This window comes from Phyllobates terribilis, unplaced genomic scaffold (assembly GCF_046119375.1).
Source record: "Phyllobates terribilis strain yellow unplaced genomic scaffold, ASM4611937v1 Scaffold_13__5_contigs__length_258822181, whole genome shotgun sequence".
Classification (NCBI taxonomy): Eukaryota; Metazoa; Chordata; class Amphibia; order Anura; family Dendrobatidae; genus Phyllobates; species Phyllobates terribilis.
This window is the reverse complement of record NW_027362773.1, coordinates 48,762,145-48,778,552: the sequence shown is the minus strand read 5'-3', so window position 1 is coordinate 48,778,552 and position 16,408 is coordinate 48,762,145. Positions and strand designations below refer to the sequence as shown.

General features: G+C 42.0%; 9 non-coding genes across 9 annotated transcripts; all 9 read left to right on the top strand.

The window, feature by feature from the left end:
• Positions 1 to 1,262: 1,262 nt before the first annotated feature.
• TRNAQ-UUG (transfer RNA glutamine (anticodon UUG)) lies at positions 1,263 to 1,334 on the top strand. The gene has a single exon. It is a non-coding gene; the product is annotated as a tRNA-Gln (tRNA).
• Positions 1,335 to 2,297: 963 nt separating this feature from the next.
• On the top strand, positions 2,298 to 2,379 carry TRNAS-AGA (transfer RNA serine (anticodon AGA)). The gene has a single exon. It is a non-coding gene; the product is annotated as a tRNA-Ser (tRNA).
• Positions 2,380 to 4,066: 1,687 nt separating this feature from the next.
• TRNAS-AGA (transfer RNA serine (anticodon AGA)) lies at positions 4,067 to 4,148 on the top strand. The gene has a single exon. It is a non-coding gene; the product is annotated as a tRNA-Ser (tRNA).
• A 664-nt stretch (positions 4,149 to 4,812) lies between these two features.
• On the top strand, positions 4,813 to 4,884 carry TRNAQ-UUG (transfer RNA glutamine (anticodon UUG)). The gene has a single exon. It is a non-coding gene; the product is annotated as a tRNA-Gln (tRNA).
• A 1,716-nt stretch (positions 4,885 to 6,600) lies between these two features.
• TRNAQ-UUG (transfer RNA glutamine (anticodon UUG)) lies at positions 6,601 to 6,672 on the top strand. The gene has a single exon. It is a non-coding gene; the product is annotated as a tRNA-Gln (tRNA).
• Positions 6,673 to 7,638: 966 nt separating this feature from the next.
• TRNAS-AGA (transfer RNA serine (anticodon AGA)) lies at positions 7,639 to 7,717 on the top strand. Its single transcript has one exon. It is a non-coding gene; the product is annotated as a tRNA-Ser (tRNA).
• Positions 7,718 to 8,381: 664 nt separating this feature from the next.
• Positions 8,382 to 8,453, top strand: TRNAQ-UUG (transfer RNA glutamine (anticodon UUG)). Its single transcript has one exon. It is a non-coding gene; the product is annotated as a tRNA-Gln (tRNA).
• Positions 8,454 to 10,169: 1,716 nt separating this feature from the next.
• On the top strand, positions 10,170 to 10,241 carry TRNAQ-UUG (transfer RNA glutamine (anticodon UUG)). The gene has a single exon. It is a non-coding gene; the product is annotated as a tRNA-Gln (tRNA).
• A 953-nt stretch (positions 10,242 to 11,194) lies between these two features.
• Positions 11,195 to 11,276, top strand: TRNAS-AGA (transfer RNA serine (anticodon AGA)). The gene has a single exon. It is a non-coding gene; the product is annotated as a tRNA-Ser (tRNA).
• The last annotated feature ends 5,132 nt before the right edge of the window (positions 11,277 to 16,408 follow it).

The following is a 16,408-nucleotide window of genomic DNA, read 5'->3' as shown; positions in this document are numbered from 1 at the left end:
GAGTGCGTTTTTGTGGCTTCTTTTTGTAGCTCACAAAACTCACCAAAAGTCACTCAGGAGCCTTCCAGGGGTCTTTCTTACCTTCCCATTGACTTGCATTATAAGTCTGTAACTCTTCTAAGTGAAAAACACCTGAAGAATGATGTGCTCATTTCAGTTAACCGCTTGCATTTTTGGCAACTTGATGCGGTTAAAAGGTGCTAAAAAGCCTGATCAAGTGAAAAGCAAGTCTTTTTTACATGGAAATTAATATGTTCAGACCTTTGAGCATTTTCAGAGTTTTTTTTCAGGATGTTTTTGTAGTGGACCCAGTTCAAATCCGCCTTATGAAGAGGGAAAAGCCATGAACTGCATAAGGTTCTGATTGATGATGACTTTAAATCAGATTTTTACATGTTAGTGAGGACTAGAATTTTGCTTTGCTTTTCTAAGAGTTCATCCAGGGGGATAATCACTGATCTTGATCATGGTGCTTTAAGAAAAGGTGTGGGAAACTCACAAGGATTTCATGTCTGCGTAGTCGTCGCTGAGTGGTTAAGGTGATGTACTAGAAATCCATTGGGGTCTCCCCGCGCAGGTTCAAATCCTGCTGGATACATCCATGTTCCCATAACTTTTGACAGATTATTGAAGATCAATTTTCATATTCCCTCGTCTCTCTCCCAAGACAGTGGTCTGTGATCTTAGGACTTGGTTTGTAGAACCATACTGACAGCATCTTCGGATCTTCTTTTGATTAGCGTGCCCTGAGCGACATAACGTGCGTCCCGATGCTAAACAAAAGTAGCACAGCGGGTGCCATCAAGTAAGAAGACCTTCTCCCGCTCTTGTCCAGCGGTCGCAGAGCACTATCGTGGTTGATGGACTGGGACATGGGCTTTGATTTCTGCAAACTCTACTTGAATTATGTCTCGGATGAAAGCTTTTACTACACAATGAATAATCTTTAGCAACTTCTGGATGAACAGCTTTCTAACATTATAAGTTTTGCAATTTATTTTTTCTCCCCCTTTTCCCAAGTAATAGATGCAACACTCTATTTGCCAGTTTTTATCAACATTTAAAACTCTCCTTGTTGTGATAGCGTGGAACTCGAGGCAAACTTGTGAAATAAAAGGATAGTAGATATTAATTTACCATTTTGTATTAGTAGTAGATTTGCACTGCAGCATTAGAGCCTGTTTTCACATCCATTCATGATTTAACATGCTCGTTTCACCCTTTTCTTCACAAGAAGATCCAGCTAAATACATTGTCCCTCTGGTTCCATGGTGTAATGGTTCGCACTCTGGACTTTGAATCCAGTGATCTGAGTTCAAATCTCAGTGGAACCTGGGTAGTTCTTTATGAAACGCAGGTTTCACTTTTTCCGCTCACATTGTGTCCTCCTATGCACAAGGTTTACCATATGAAGACAAAGTTAAAATCCACATACAAAAAGCCAAAAAAAAATTGAATATTACTAGAATCCATAAAATGATCACTTTGAATCCTATGGCCAAATTTATCTATTATATAGGATTAGCGAAATTAAAATTGACGTCAGGAAACAAAACTCATACTATTTATGTGACACCAAGCAACCATTCTCTATGACTTGTGTTAATGATCACTTTTTCCAGGTGGGTAAAACTGACATGGATTTCAAGCCAAAATGGCTTCAGGAAACATCAGCATTTTATTTTCCTGAGTCATCTTTTCTCTTGTTTTTCAGCATTTCCTAATGCGGTTTGTAAACATTTTTGGTGGCGTTTTTCTAAGAATTGTTGTGGGCATCTTTTGAGTACGTTTTTGTGGCTTCTTTTTGTAGCTCACAAAACTCACCAAAAGTCACTCAGGAGCCTTCCAGGGGTCTTTCTTACCTTCCCCTTGACTTGCATTATAAGTCTGGAACTCTTCTAAGTGAAAAACACCTGAAGAATGATGTGCTCATTTCAGTTAACCGCTTGCGTTTTTGGCAACTTGATGCGGTTAAAAGGTGCTGAAAAGCCTGATCAAGTGAAAAGCAAGTCTTTTTTACATGGAAATTAATATGTTCAGACCTTTGAGCATTTTCAGAGTTTTTTTTCAGGATGTTTTTGTAGTGGACCCAGTTCAAATCCGCCTTATGAAGAGGGAAAAGCCATGAACTGCATAAGGTTCTGATTGATGATGACTTTAAATCATATTTTTACATGTTAGTGAGGACTAGAATTTTGCTTTGCTTTTCTTAGAGTTCATCCAGGGGGATAATCACTGATCTTGATCATGGTGCTTTAAGAAAAGGTGTGGGAAACTCACAAGGATTTCATGTCTGAGTAGTCGTGGCCGAGTGGTTAAGGCAATGGACTAGAAATCCATTGGGGTCTACCCGCGCAGGTTCAAGTCCTGCCGGCTACGTCCATGTTCCCATTACTTTTGACAGATTATTGAAGATCAATTTTCATATTCCCTCGTCTCTCTCCCAAGACAGTGGTCTGTGATATTAGGACTTGGTTTGTAGAACCATACTGACAGCATCTTCGGATCTTCTTTTGATTAGCCTGCCCTGCGCGACATAACGTGCGTCCCGATGCTAAACAAAAGTAGCACAGCGGGTGCCATCAAGTAAGAAGACCTTCTCCCGCTCTTGTCCAGCGGTCGCAGAGCACTATCGTGGCTGATGGACTGGGACATGGGCTTTGATTTCTGCAAACTCTACTTGAATTATGTCTCGGATGAAAGCTTTTACTACACAATGAATAATCTTTAGCAACTTCTGAATGAACAGCTTTCTAACATTATAAGTTTTGCAATTTATTTTTTCTCCCCCTTTTCCCAAGTAATAGATGCAACACTCTATTTGCCAGTTTTTATCAACATTTAAAACTCTCCTTGTTGTGATAGCGTGGAACTCGAGGCAAACTTGTGAAATAAAAGGATAGTAGATATTAATTTACCATTTTGTATTAGTAGTAGATTTGCACTGCAGCATTAGAGCCTGTTTTCACATCCATTCATGATTTAACATGCTCGTTTCACCCTTTTCTTCACAAGAAGATCCAGCTAAGTACATTGTCCCTCTGGTTCCATGGTGTAATGGTTAGCACTCTGGACTTTGAATCCAGTGATCTAAGTGGAACCTGGGTAGTTCTTTATGAAACGCAGGTTTCACTTTTTCCGCTCACATTGTGTCCTCCTATGCACAAGGTTTACCATATGAAGACAAAGTTAAAATCCACATACAAAAAGCCAAAAAAAAATTGAATATTACTAGAATCCATAAAATGATCACTTTGAATCCTATGGCCAAATTTATCTATTATATAGGATTAGCGAAATTAAAATTGACGTCAGGAAACAAAACTCATACTATTTATGTGACACCAAGCAACCATTCTCTATGACTTGTGTTAATGATCACTTTTTCCAGGTCGGTAAAACTGACATGGATTTCAAGCCAAAATGGCTTCGGGAAACATCAGGATTTTATTTTCCTGAGTCATCTTTTCTCTTGTTTTTCAGCATTTCCTAATGCGGTTTGTAAACATTTTTGGTGGCGCTTTTCTAAGAATTGTTTTGGGCATCTTTTGAGTGCGTTTTTGTGGCTTCTTTTTGTAGCTCACAAAACTCACCAAAAGTCACTCAGGAGCCTTCCAGGGGTCTTTCTTACCTTCCCCTTGACTTGCATTATAAGTATGGAACTCTTCTAAGTGAAAAACACCTGAAGAATGATGTGCTCATTTCTGTTAACCGCTTGACGTTTTTGGCAACTTGATGCGGTTAAAAGGTGCTCAAAAGCCTGAACATATGAAAAGCAAGTCTCTTTTACATGGAAATTAATATGTTCAGACCTTTGAGCATTTTCAAAATTTTTTTCAGGATGTTTTTGTAGTGGACCCAGTTCAAATTCGCCTTATGAAGAGGGAAAAGCCATGAACTGCACAAGGTTCTGATTGATGATGACTTTAAATCAGATTTTTACATGTTAGTGAGGACTAGAATTTTGCTTTGCTTTTCTAAGAGTTCATCCAGGGGGATAATCACTGATCTTGATCATGGTGCTTTAAGAAAAGGTGTGGGAAACTCACAAGGATTTCATGTCTGAGTAGTTGTGGCCGAGTGGTTAAGGCGATGGACTAGAAATCCATTGGGGTCTCCCCGTGCAGGTTCAAATCCTGCTGGCTACATCCATGTTCCCATAGCTTTTGACAGATTATTGAAGATCAATTTTCATATTCCCTCGTCTCTCTCCCAAGACAGTGGTCTGTGATCTTTGGACTTCATTTGTAGAACCATACTGACAGCATCTTCGGATCTTCTTTTGATTATCCTGCCCTGCGCGACATAACGTGCGTCCCGATGCTAAACAAAAGTAGCACCGCGGGTGCCATCAAGTAAGAAGATCTTCTCCCGCTCTTGTCCAGCGGCCGCAGAGCACTATCGTGGCTGATGGACTGGAACATGGGCTTTGATTTCTGCAAACTCTACTTGAATTATGTCTCGGATGAAAGCTTTTACTACACAATGAATAATCTTTAGCAACTTCTGGATGAACAGCTTTCTAACATTATAAGTTTTGCAATTTATTTTTTCTCACCCTTTTCCCAAGTAATAGATGCAACACTCTATTTGCCAGTTTTTATCAACATTTAAAACTCTCCTTGTTGTGATAGCGTGGAACTCGAGGCAAACTTGTGAAATAAAAGGATAGTAGATATTAATTTACCATTTTGTATTAGTAGTAGATTTGCACTGCAGCATTAGAGCCTGTTTTCACATCCATTCATGATTTAACATGCTCGTTTCACCCTTTTCTTCAGAAGAAGATCCAGCTAAGTACATTGCCCATCTGATTCCATGGTGTAATGGTTAGCACTCTGGACTTTGAATCCGGTGAGCTGAGTTCAAATCTCAGTGGAACCTGGGTAATTCTTCATGAAACACAGGTTTGTCTTTTTTCCGCTCACACTGTGTCCTCCTATGCAGAAGGTTTAACATATAAAGACAAAGTTAAAATCCACATACCAAAAGCCAAAAAAAACTTGAATATTACAAGGATCCATAAAATAATAACTTTGAATCCTATGGCCAAAGTTATCTATTATATAGGATTAGCGAAATTAAAATTGACGTCAGGAAACAAAACTCATACTATTTATGTGACACCAAGCCACCATTCTCTATGACTTGTGTTAATGATCACATGACACTTTTTCCAGGTGGGTAAAACTGACATGGATTTCAAGCCAAAATGGCTTCAGGAAACATCAGCATTTTATTTTCCTGAGTCATCATTTCTCTTGTTTTTCAGCATTTCCTAATGCGGTTTGTAAACATTTTTGGTGGCGTTATTCTAAGAATTGTTTTGGGCATCTTTTGAGTGCATTTTTGTGGCATCTTTTTGTGGCTCACAAAACTCACCAAAAGGCACTCAGGAGCCTTCCAGGGGTCTTTCTTACCTTCCCCTTGACTTGCATTAAAAGTCTGGAAATCTTCTAAGTGAAAAACACCTGAAGAATGATGTGCTCATTTTAGTTAACCGCTAGCATTTTTGGCAACTTGATGCGATTAAAAGGTGCTGAAAAGCCTGATCAAGTGAAAAACAAGTCTTTTTTACATGAAATTAATATGTTCAGACCTTTGAACATTTTCAGAGTTTTTTTTCAGGATGTTTTTGTAGTGGACCCAGTTCAGATCCGCCTTATGAAGAGGGAAAAGCCATGAACTGTACAAGGTTCTAATTGATGATGAGTTCAAATCAGATTTTTACATGTTAGTGAGGCCTAGAATTTTGCTTTGCTTTTCTAAGATGTCTTCCAGAGGGATAATCACTGATCTTGATCATGCTGCTTTAAGAAAAGGTATGTGAAACTTACAAAGATTTCATGTCTGAGTAGATGTGGCCGAGTGGTTAAGGCGATGGACTAGAAATCGCTTGGGGTCTCCCCACACAGGTTTAAATCCTGCCGGCTACATCCATGTTCCCAAAACCTTTGACCGATTATTGAAGATCAATTTTCATATTCCCTCATCTATCTCCCAAGACAGTGGTCTGTGCTCTTTGGACTGGGTTTGTAGAACCATACTGACATCATCTTCGGATCTTCTTTTGATTAGCCTGCCCTGCGCGACATAACGTGCGTCCCGATGCTAAACAAAAGTAGCACAGCGGGTGCCATCAAGTAAGAAGACCTTCTCCCGCTCTTGTCCAGCGGTCGCAGAGCACTATCGTGGCTGATGGACTGGGACATGGGCTTTGATTTCTACAAACTCTAATTGAATTATGTCTCGGATGAAAGCTTTTACTACACAATGAATAATCTTTAGCAACTTCTGGATGAACAGCTTTCTAACATTATAAGTTTTGCAATTTATTTTTTCTCACCCTTTTCCCAAGTAATAGATGCAACACTCTATTTGCCAGTTTTTATCAACATTTAAAACTCTCCTTGTTGTGATAGCGTGGAACTCGAGGCAAACTTGTGAAATAAAAGGATAGTAGATATTAATTTACCATTTTGTATTAGTAGTAGATTTGCACTGCAGCATTAGAGCCTGTTTTCACATCCATTCATGATTTAACATGCTCGTTTCACCCTTTTCTTCACAAGAAGATCCAGCTAAGTACATTGTCCCTTTGGTTCCATGGTGTAATGGTTAGCACTCTGGACTTTGAATCCAGTGATCTGAGTTCAAATCTCAGTGGAACCTGGGTAGTTCTTTATGAAACGCAGGTTTCACTTTTTCCGCTCACATTGTGTCCTCCTATGCCCAAGGTTTACCATATGAAGACAAAGTTAAAATCCACATACAAAAAGCCAAAAAAAAATTGAATATTACTAGAATCCATAAAATGATCACTTTGAATCCTATGGCCAAATTTATCTATTATATAGGATTAGCGAAATTAAAATTGACGTCAGGAAACAAAACTCATACTATTTATGTGACACCAAGCAACCATTCTCTATGACTTGTGTTAATGATCACTTTTTCCAGGTGGGTAAAACTGACATGGATTTCAAGCCAAAATGGCTCCAGGAAACATCAGCATTTTATTTTCCTGAGTCATCTTTTCTCTTGTTTTTCAGCATTTCCTAATGCGGTTTGTAAACATTTTTGGTGGCGCTTTTCTAAGAATTGTTTTGGGCATCTTTTGAGTGCGTTTTTGTGGCTTCTTTTTGTAGCTCACAAAACTCACCAAAAGTCACTCAGGAGCCTTCCACGGGTCTTTCTTACCTTCCCCTTGACTTGCATTATAAGTATGGAACTCTTCTAAGTGAAAAACACCTGAAGAATGATGTGCTCATTTCAGTTAACCGCTTGACGTTTTTGACAACTTGATGCGGTTAAAAGGTGCTCAAAAGCCTGAACATATGAAAAGCAAGTCTCTTTTACATAGAAATTAATATGTTCAGACCTTTGAGCATTTTCAAATTTTTTTTCAGGATGTTTTTGTAGTGGACCCAGTTCAAATCCGCCTTATGAAGAGGGAAAAGCCATGAACTGCACAAGGTTCTGATTGATGATGACTTTAAATCAGATTTTTACATGTTAGTGAGGACTAGAATTTTGCTTTGCTTTTCTAAGAGTTCATCCAGGGGGATAATCACTGATCTTGATCATGGTGCTTTAAGAAAAGGTGTGGGAAACTCACAAGGATTTCATGTCTGAAGAGTCGTGGCTGAGTGGTTAAGGCGATGGACTAGAAATCCATTGGGGTCTCCCTGCGCAGGTTCAAATCCTGCTGGCTACATCCATGTTCCCATAGCTTTTGACAGATTATTGAAGATCAATTTTCATATTCCCTCGTCTCTCTCCCAAGACAGTGGTCTGTGATCTTTGGACTTGGTTTGTAGAACCATACTGACAGCATCTTCGGATCTTCTTTTGATTAGCCTGCCCTGCGCGACATAACGTGCGTCCCGATGCTAAACAAAAGTAGCACCGCTGGTGCCATCAAGTAAGAAGATCTTCTCCCGCTCTTGTCCAGCGGCCGCAGAGCACTATCGTGGCTGATGGACTGGGACATGGGCTTTGATTTCTGCAAACTCTACTTGAATTATATCTCGGATGAAAGCTTTTACTACACAATGAATAATCTTTAGCAACTTCTGGATGAACAGCTTTCTAACATTATAAGTTTTGCAATTTATTTTTTCTCACCCTTTTCCCAAGTAATAGATGCAACACTCTATTTGCCAGTTTTTATCAACATTTAAAACTCTCCTTGTTGTGATAGCGTGGAACTCGGGGCAAACTTGTGAAATAAAAGGATAGTAGATATTAATTTACCATTTTGTATTAGTAGTAGATTTGCACTGCAGCATTAGAGCCTGTTTTCACATCCATTCATGATTTAACATGCTCATTTCACCCTTTTCTTCAGAAGAAGATCCAGCTAAGTACATTGCCCATCTGATTCCATGGTGTAATGGTTAGCACTCTGGACTTTGAATCCGGTGAGCTGAGTTCAAATCTCAGTGGAACCTGGGTAATTCTTCATGAAACACAGGTTTCTCTTTTTTCCGCTCACACTGTGTCCTCCTATGCAGAAGGTTTAACATATAAAGACAAAGTTAAAATCCACATACCAAAAGCCAAAAAAAACTTGAATATTACAAGGATCCATAAAATAATAACTTTGAATCCTATGGCCAAAGTTATCTATTATATAGGATTAGCGAAATTAAAATTGACGTCAGGAAACAAAACTCATACTATTTATGTGACACCAAGCCACCATTCTCTATGACTTGTGTTAATGATCACATGACACTTTTTCCAGGTGGGTAAAACTGACATGGATTTCAAGCCAAAATGGCTTCAGGAAACATCAGCATTTTATTTTCCTGAGTCATCATTTCTCTTGTTTTTCAGCATTTCCTAATGCGGTTTGTAAACATTTTTGGTGGCGTTATTCTAAGAATTGTTTTGGGCATCTTTTGAGTGCGTTTTTGTGGCATCTTTTTGTGGCTCACAAAACTCACCAAAAGTCACTCAGGAGCCTTCCAGGGGTCTTTCTTACCTTCCCCTTGACTTGCATTAAAAGTCTGGAAATCTTCTAAGTGAAAAACACATGAAGAATGATGTGCTCATTTTAGTTAACCGCTTGCATTTTTGGCAACTTGATGCAGTTAAAAGGTGCTGAAAAGCCTGATCAAGTGAAAAACAAGTCTTTTTTACATGAAATTAATATGTTCAGACCTTTGAACATTTTCAGAGTTTTTTTTCAGGATGTTTTTGTAGTGGACCCAGTTCAGATCCGCCTTATGAAGATGGAAAAGCCATGAACTGTACAAGGTTCTAATTGATGATGAGTTCAAATCAGATTTTTACATGTTAGTGAGGCCTAGAATTTTGCTTTGCTTTTCTAAGATGTCTTCCAGAGGGATAATCACTGATCTTCATCATGGTGCTTTAAGAAAAGGTATGTGAAACTTACAAAGATTTCATGTCTGAGTAGATGTGGCCGAGTGGTTAAGGCGATGGACTAGAAATCGCTTGGGGTCTCCCCACACAGGTTTAAATCCTGCCGGCTACATCCATGTTCCCAACACTTTTGACCGATTATTGAAGATCAATTTTCATATTCCCTCATCTATCTCCCAAGACAGTGGTCTGTGATCTTTGGACTTGGTTTGTAGAACCATACTGACAGCATCTTCGGATCTTCTTTTGATTAGCCTGCCCTGCGCGACATAACGTGCGTCCCGATGCTAAACAAAAGTAGCACCGCGGGTGCCATCAAGTAAGAAGACCTTCTCCCGCTCTTGTCCAGCGGTCGCAGAGCACTATCGTGGCTGATGGACTGGGACATGGGCTTTGATTTCTACAAACTCTACTTGAATTATGTCTCGAATGAAAGCTTTTACTACACAATGAATAATCTTTAGCAACTTCTGGATGAACAGCTTTCTAACATTATAAGTTTTGCAATTTATTTTTTCTCCCCCTTTTCCCAAGTAATAGATGCAACACTCTATTTGCCAGTTTTTATCAACATTTAAAACTCTCCTTGTTGTGATAGCGTGGAACTCGAGGCAAACTTGTGAAATAAAAGGATAGTAGATATTAATTTACCATTTTGTATTAGTAGTAGATTTGCACTGCAGCATTAGAGCCTGTTTTCACATCCATTCATGACTTAATATGCTCGTTTCACCCTTTTCTTCACAAGAAGATCCAGCTAAGTACATTGTCCCTCTGGTTCCATGGTGTAATGGTTAGCCCTCTGGACTTTGAATCCAGTGATCTGAGTTCAAATCTCAGTGGAACCTGGGTAATTCTTTATGAAAAGCAGGTTTCACTTTTTCCGCTCACACTATGCCCAAGGTTTACCATATAAAGACAAAGTTAAAATCCACATACCAAAAGCCAAAACAAAATAGAATATTACTAGGATCCATAAAATGATCACTTTGAATCCTATGGCCAAATTTATCTATTATATAGGATTAGCGAAATTAAAATTGACGTCAGGAAACAAAACTCATACTATTTATGTGACACCAAGCAACCATTCTCTATGACTTGTGTTAATGATCACTTTTTCCAGGTGGGTAAAACTGACATGGATTTCAAGCCAAAATGGCTTCAGGAAACATCAGCATTTTATTTACCTGAGTCATCTTTTCTCTTGTTTTTCAGCATTTCCTAATGCGGTTTGTAAACATTTTTGGTGGCGTTTTTCTAAGAATTGTTTTGGGCATCTTTTGGGTGCGTTTTTGTGGCTTCTTTTTGTAGCTCACAAAACTCACCAAAAGTCACTCAGGAGCCTTCCAGGTGTCTTTCTTACCTTCCCCTTGACTTGCATTATAAGTATGGAACTCTTCTAAGTGAAAAACACCTGAAGAATGATGTGCTCATTTCAGTTAACCGCTTGGCGTTTTTGGCAACTTGATGCAGTTAAAAGGTGCTCAAAAGCCTGAACATATGAAAAGCAAGTCTCTTTTACATAGAAATTAATATGTTCAGACCTTTGAGTATTTTCAAATTTTTTTTCAGGATGTTTTTGTAGTGGACCCAGTTCAAATCCGCCTTATGAATAGGGAAAAGCCATGAACTGCACAAGGTTCTGACTGATGATGACTTTAAATCAGATTTTTACATGTTAGTGAGGCCTAGAATTTTGCTTTGCTTTTCTAAGAGTTCATCCAGGGGGATAATCACTGATCTTGATCATGGTGCTTTAAGAAAAGGTGTGGGAAACTCACAAGGATTTCATGTCTGAGTAGTCGTGGCCGAGTGGTTAAGGCGATGGACTAGAAATCGCTTGGGGTCTCCCCGCGCAGGTTCAAATCCTGCTGGCTACGTCCATCTTCCCATAACTTTTGACAGATTATTGAAGATCAATTTTCATATTCCCTCGTCTATCTCCCAAGACAGTGGTCTGTGATCTTTGGACTTGGTTTGTAGAACCATACTGACAGCATCTTCGGATCTTCTTTTGATTAGCCTGCCCTGCGCGACATAACGTGCGTCCCGATGCTAAACAAAAGTAGCACCGCGGGTGCCATCAAGTAAGAAGATCTTCTCCCGCTCTTGTCCAGCGGCCGCAGAGCACCATTGTGGCTGATGGACTGGGACATGGGCTTTGATTTCTGCAAACTCTACTTGAATTATGTCTCGGATGAAAGCTTTTACTACACAATGAATAATCTTTAGCAACTTCTGGATGAACAGCTTTCTAACATTATAAGTTTTGCAATTTATTTTTTCTCACCCTTTTCCCAAGTAATAGATGCAACACTCTATTTGCCAGTTTTTATCAACATTTAAAACTCTCCTTGTTGTGATAGCGTCGAACTCGAGGCAAACTTGTGAAATAAAAGGATAGTAGATATTAATTTACCATTTTGTATTAGTAGTAGATTTGCACTGCAGCATTAGAGCCTGTTTTCACATCCATTCATGATTAGTGTTGAGCATTCCGATACTGAAATATCGGGTATCTGCCGATATTCGCGGTATCGGAATTCCGATACTTAATTCCGATACTTTTACAATTTCGAATACCGGAATCGGAAGTTCCCATAATGCCTGCGCTCTGCAGTGTCTCTGAAGGATGACAAGCTGGATGGCAGCGCTCAGCTGAGATCCAGCCTGTCATCAGAATGCCATCCCAGCGTGGGAGAATTCTCCTGATTGTTTAAAAGCCGGAGGGCGGTAAAAAGCCGCCGGCGTTTAAACAATCACACAGCCCCATACTGCTTCCCCGCAGCCTCCCACCCCGATCCTCCGCTCCACCTCCAATCCCAATCGTAAGTTAGGACCAGGCGGGGAGCGCAGCACCAAGAAGAGGGGAGCGAAGGACCCGTGCGGGGAAGCCGGCAGTGAAAATACTTCACCGCCGGCTTTCCCGTTCTGTGCTGCGCTTTCCCGCCAGTTATTTCAAATGAACAGCTGAGGTATCAGGTGATGCCGATCAGCTTTTCATTTGAAGTAGCCACGGTGCCCTCAGAGGGTTCATGTGAGTTCATGCTTGACTGCATTGCATGAACTCACATGAACTTTCCCATGGTCGCACAGGTCAGCCTCACCTCCCAGACGCGTCATGATTGGTGTGTGTGGGTGTCTGTGCGATGTGTGCGGGTGTGCGCGATGTCTGTGCGATGTGTGCGGGTGTGTGCGGTGTCTGTGCGATGTCTGCGGGTGTGTGTGCGGGGTGTGTGCGGGTGTGCGCTGTGTCTGTGCGATGTGTGCGGGTGTGCGCGGTGTCTGTGCGATGTCTGCGGGTGTGTGTGCGCGGTGTCTGTGCGATGTGTGCGGGTGTGTGCGTGCAGGCAGACATAGGCCGATGTGACACTACTACTCCCATCGGCCTATGTCTGTCCCCCGTCCACTCCTGCCAGCAGGATCAGCTCGATGGGAGCAGTAGTTCCCATCAGCCTGATCCTGCTATATAAATTGCCCTACTGTGTCCCCAATAAATGTTAAATACATGTCATTGGTGGCCAGTGGTTACCTACAATAAATTAGTTCATACATTACCTGTCCCCGCCGATCGCCCCTAAAATAAAGTAAAAAATAAAAAACTACACCTATACTCACCTAGACACCTAATTCCCCGAAGCCATCGATCTCCTGTAATAAAATATAAAATAATAAACCACAACCTTATCCTTACCCCTCCGTAGTAGCCCACGAGTGTCCCACGATGATCTCCAGTTTAGAGCAGCCACATAGAATGTGACCGCTCTGAACCGCCTCCGCCGCTAGAATGATGGGGCCGTAAAGCAGCCCCGTCATTGCATAAGCGGGTTCACCGGAGTTCAGGCAGCGCTGCTCCGGTCAACTCCTTTACGGCCCCGCTGTATAGTGAGAAATTCCCACGGTACAGCAGTGCCGTAAAGGAGGTCTCCGGAGCAGCGCTGACTGAATGCACTCCGGTGACCTCAGTCAGGGGCTCACGCTGCCGGGAGCGGACGTGTTTCCGGCAGTGTGAGCTTACAGCAGCCATGCACAGCTGTCACCATCTCCAGATGTGACAGCAGTGCATGGGAGATCAGCACAGGAACGTGGACAGGTAACTATTTTTTTTAGTAAACTAAGAATTAAATAAAATGGTGTGTTTTATTTCAAATAAATTATTTTTTTCTGGGTGTAGTGTGTTTTTTCTTTTTAACACTTTGTAGGTTAGTAATGGGGGTGTCTTATAGACGCCCATCATTACTAACCTGGGCTTCATGGCAGCTGGCGCTGACATGAACCCCAGCCCTATTACCCCCTGCCACCGCACCAGGGCAGCGTGGCAGAGCGAGGCTAAGTGCCAGAGTTGGCGCATCCTATGGATGCGCCATTTCTAGGGCGGCTGACGGCTGGTGTTTCTAGCCTGGGAGGGGGCCAATATTCATGCCACCCTTCCTGGGCTATTAATATCAGCCCCCAGCTGTCTGCCTAGCCTTTGCTAGCTATTAAATTAGGGGGGACCCCACGTCATTTTTTTGGGGGGGTCCCCGATTTTAATAGCTAGTAAAGGCTAGGTATTCAGCTGGGGGCTGATATTAGTAGTCTGGGAAGCTCCGTGGGTATTACCCCCTTCCCAGGCTTCAAACATCTTCCCCAGCCGTCTGCTTAACCTCCGCTAGAGACTAAAATTATGGGGGATCCCACGCCAATTTTTTTTTTAAATAAATCCTTTATTTTAACACTAAATGACATTTGAGAAGTTAATAAAGATGCAGTCCCTAAATTATTATTTATTTTTTAATTAATTTTTCCCAAAAATTTTGACGTGGGCTTTGCCATATTTTTGTATGCCAGCCAGGTACAGCATCCAGCTTCTATGAACGCGCCATTTTCCGGGGCGGCTGCAGACTGCAATTTGCAGTGGAGGGGGGCCCAGAAAGCTTGGGCCTCCCTGCGCTGCGGATTCCAGCCCCCAGCTGCCTAGTTGTACCTGGCTGGACACAAAAATAGGGAGAAGCCCCACGTATTATTTTTTTTTAATTATTTCATGAAATTCATGAAATAATTAAAAAAAAATTGATGTGGGGCTTTGCCCTATATTTGTGTCCAGCCAGGTACAGCAGGCAGGAATGGGCTGCCCCCAACCACCAGCTGCCTATTTGTACCTGGCCGGACACAACAATATAGGGAAGCCCTTTTTTTAAAAAATTATTTCATGAAATAATTAAAAAAAAATTGACGTGGAGCTTCACACTATATTTGGGTCCAGCCAGGTACAGCAGGCAGGAACGGGCTGCCCCCAACCACCAGCTGCCTATTTGTACCTGGCCGGACACAACAATATAGGGAAGCCCTTTTTTTCTTAATTATTTCATGAATTTCATGAAATAATTAAAAAAAAAAATACGTGGGGCTTCGCCCTATTTTTGTGTCCAGCCAGGTACAACTAGGCAGCTGGGGGCTGGAATCCGCAGCGCAGGGAGGCCCAAGCTTTCTGGGCCCCACCCGCTGCAAATTGCAGTCCGCAGCCGCCCCGGAAAATGGCGCCTTCATAGAAGCGCCATCTTCTGGCGCTGTACCCCACTCATCCAGGGCCCTGGTGCGGTGGCTCACTGGGTAATAAAGGGGTTAAGGCCAGCTTGGCATTATCAGCTGGCCCTAAGCCCGAAATTCATGGGGTCACGCCAATATTAGACATGACTGCCATGAATTTCTAGTAAAGTATTTAAAAAAAACACAAACACCCGGAATAAAGTCCTTTAATTGAAATAAAGACACAATTCTTTATTGTTCTAAATTAAACTATACTTACCATAACGCCCATTCCAGCTGAAGCCAACGATCTCCTGCAATAAAAGTAAAATAATAAACCAACCTCATCCTTACCTTCCCATGGATCCCACGACAGCTTCAGCTCTGCTACATCGAGATGACAGGCTGGACCGCAGCAGAACGCTGCCATCCAGCCTGTCATCCCGCAGACACTGAGAAGCGCAGGCATGCTTGCGCTCCTCAGTGTCTCTCTGTGACGTCATCCAGATGAGCCGAGTTCATGTCCAATGAACTCAGCTCACCTCATGCACGTCACTGACAGCGTGGGAAAATTCTCCTGCACTCAGCGGTTCAGCGTGAGAATTCTCCCACGCTGTCAGTGACGTGCATGAGGTGAGCCGAGTTCATTGGACATGAACTCGTCTCATCTTTATGCCGTCACAGCCAGACACTGCAGAGCGCAAGCATGCCTGCGCTTCTCAGTGTCTGCGGGATGACAGGCTGGATGGCAGCGTTCTGCTGCGGTCCAGCCTGTCATCTCAATGTAGCAGAGCTGGAGCCGTCGTGGGAACCATGGAAAGGTAAGGATGAGTTTGCTTTATTATTTTACTTTTATTGCAGGAGATCGTTGGCTTCAGCTGGAATGGGCGTGATGGTAAGTATGGTTTAATTTAGAACAATAAAGAATTGTGTGTTTATTTCAATTAAAGGACTTTATTCTGGGTGTTTGTGTTTTTTTTTTAACTTTCACTATGGGGTTAGTAATGGGGGTGTCTTATAGACGCCTCTCCATTACTAACCTGGGCTTGATGTCAGCTGGCATTATAAGCTGACATCAACCCCAACCCTATTACCCCACTGCCACGGCTACAGGGCAGTGGGAAGAGCGAGGCTAAGTGCCAGAGGTGGCACATCCTATGGATGCGCTATTTCTGGGGTGGCTGACGGCTGGTGTTTCTAGCCTGGGAGGAGGCCAATATTCATGGCACCCTTCCTGGGCTATTAATATCAGCCCCCAGCTGTCTGCCTAGCCTTTGCTAGCTATTAAAATAGGGGGGACCCCACATCATTTTTTGGGGGGGTCCCCCATTTTAATAGCTAGTAAGGGCTATGTATTCAGCTGGGGGCTGATATTAGTAGCCTGGGAAGCTCCGTGGGTATTACCCCCTTCCCAGGCTTCAAACATCTTCCCCAGCCGTCTGCTTAACCTCCGCTAGAGACTAAAATTATGGGGGATCCCACGCCAATTTTTTTTTTAAATAAA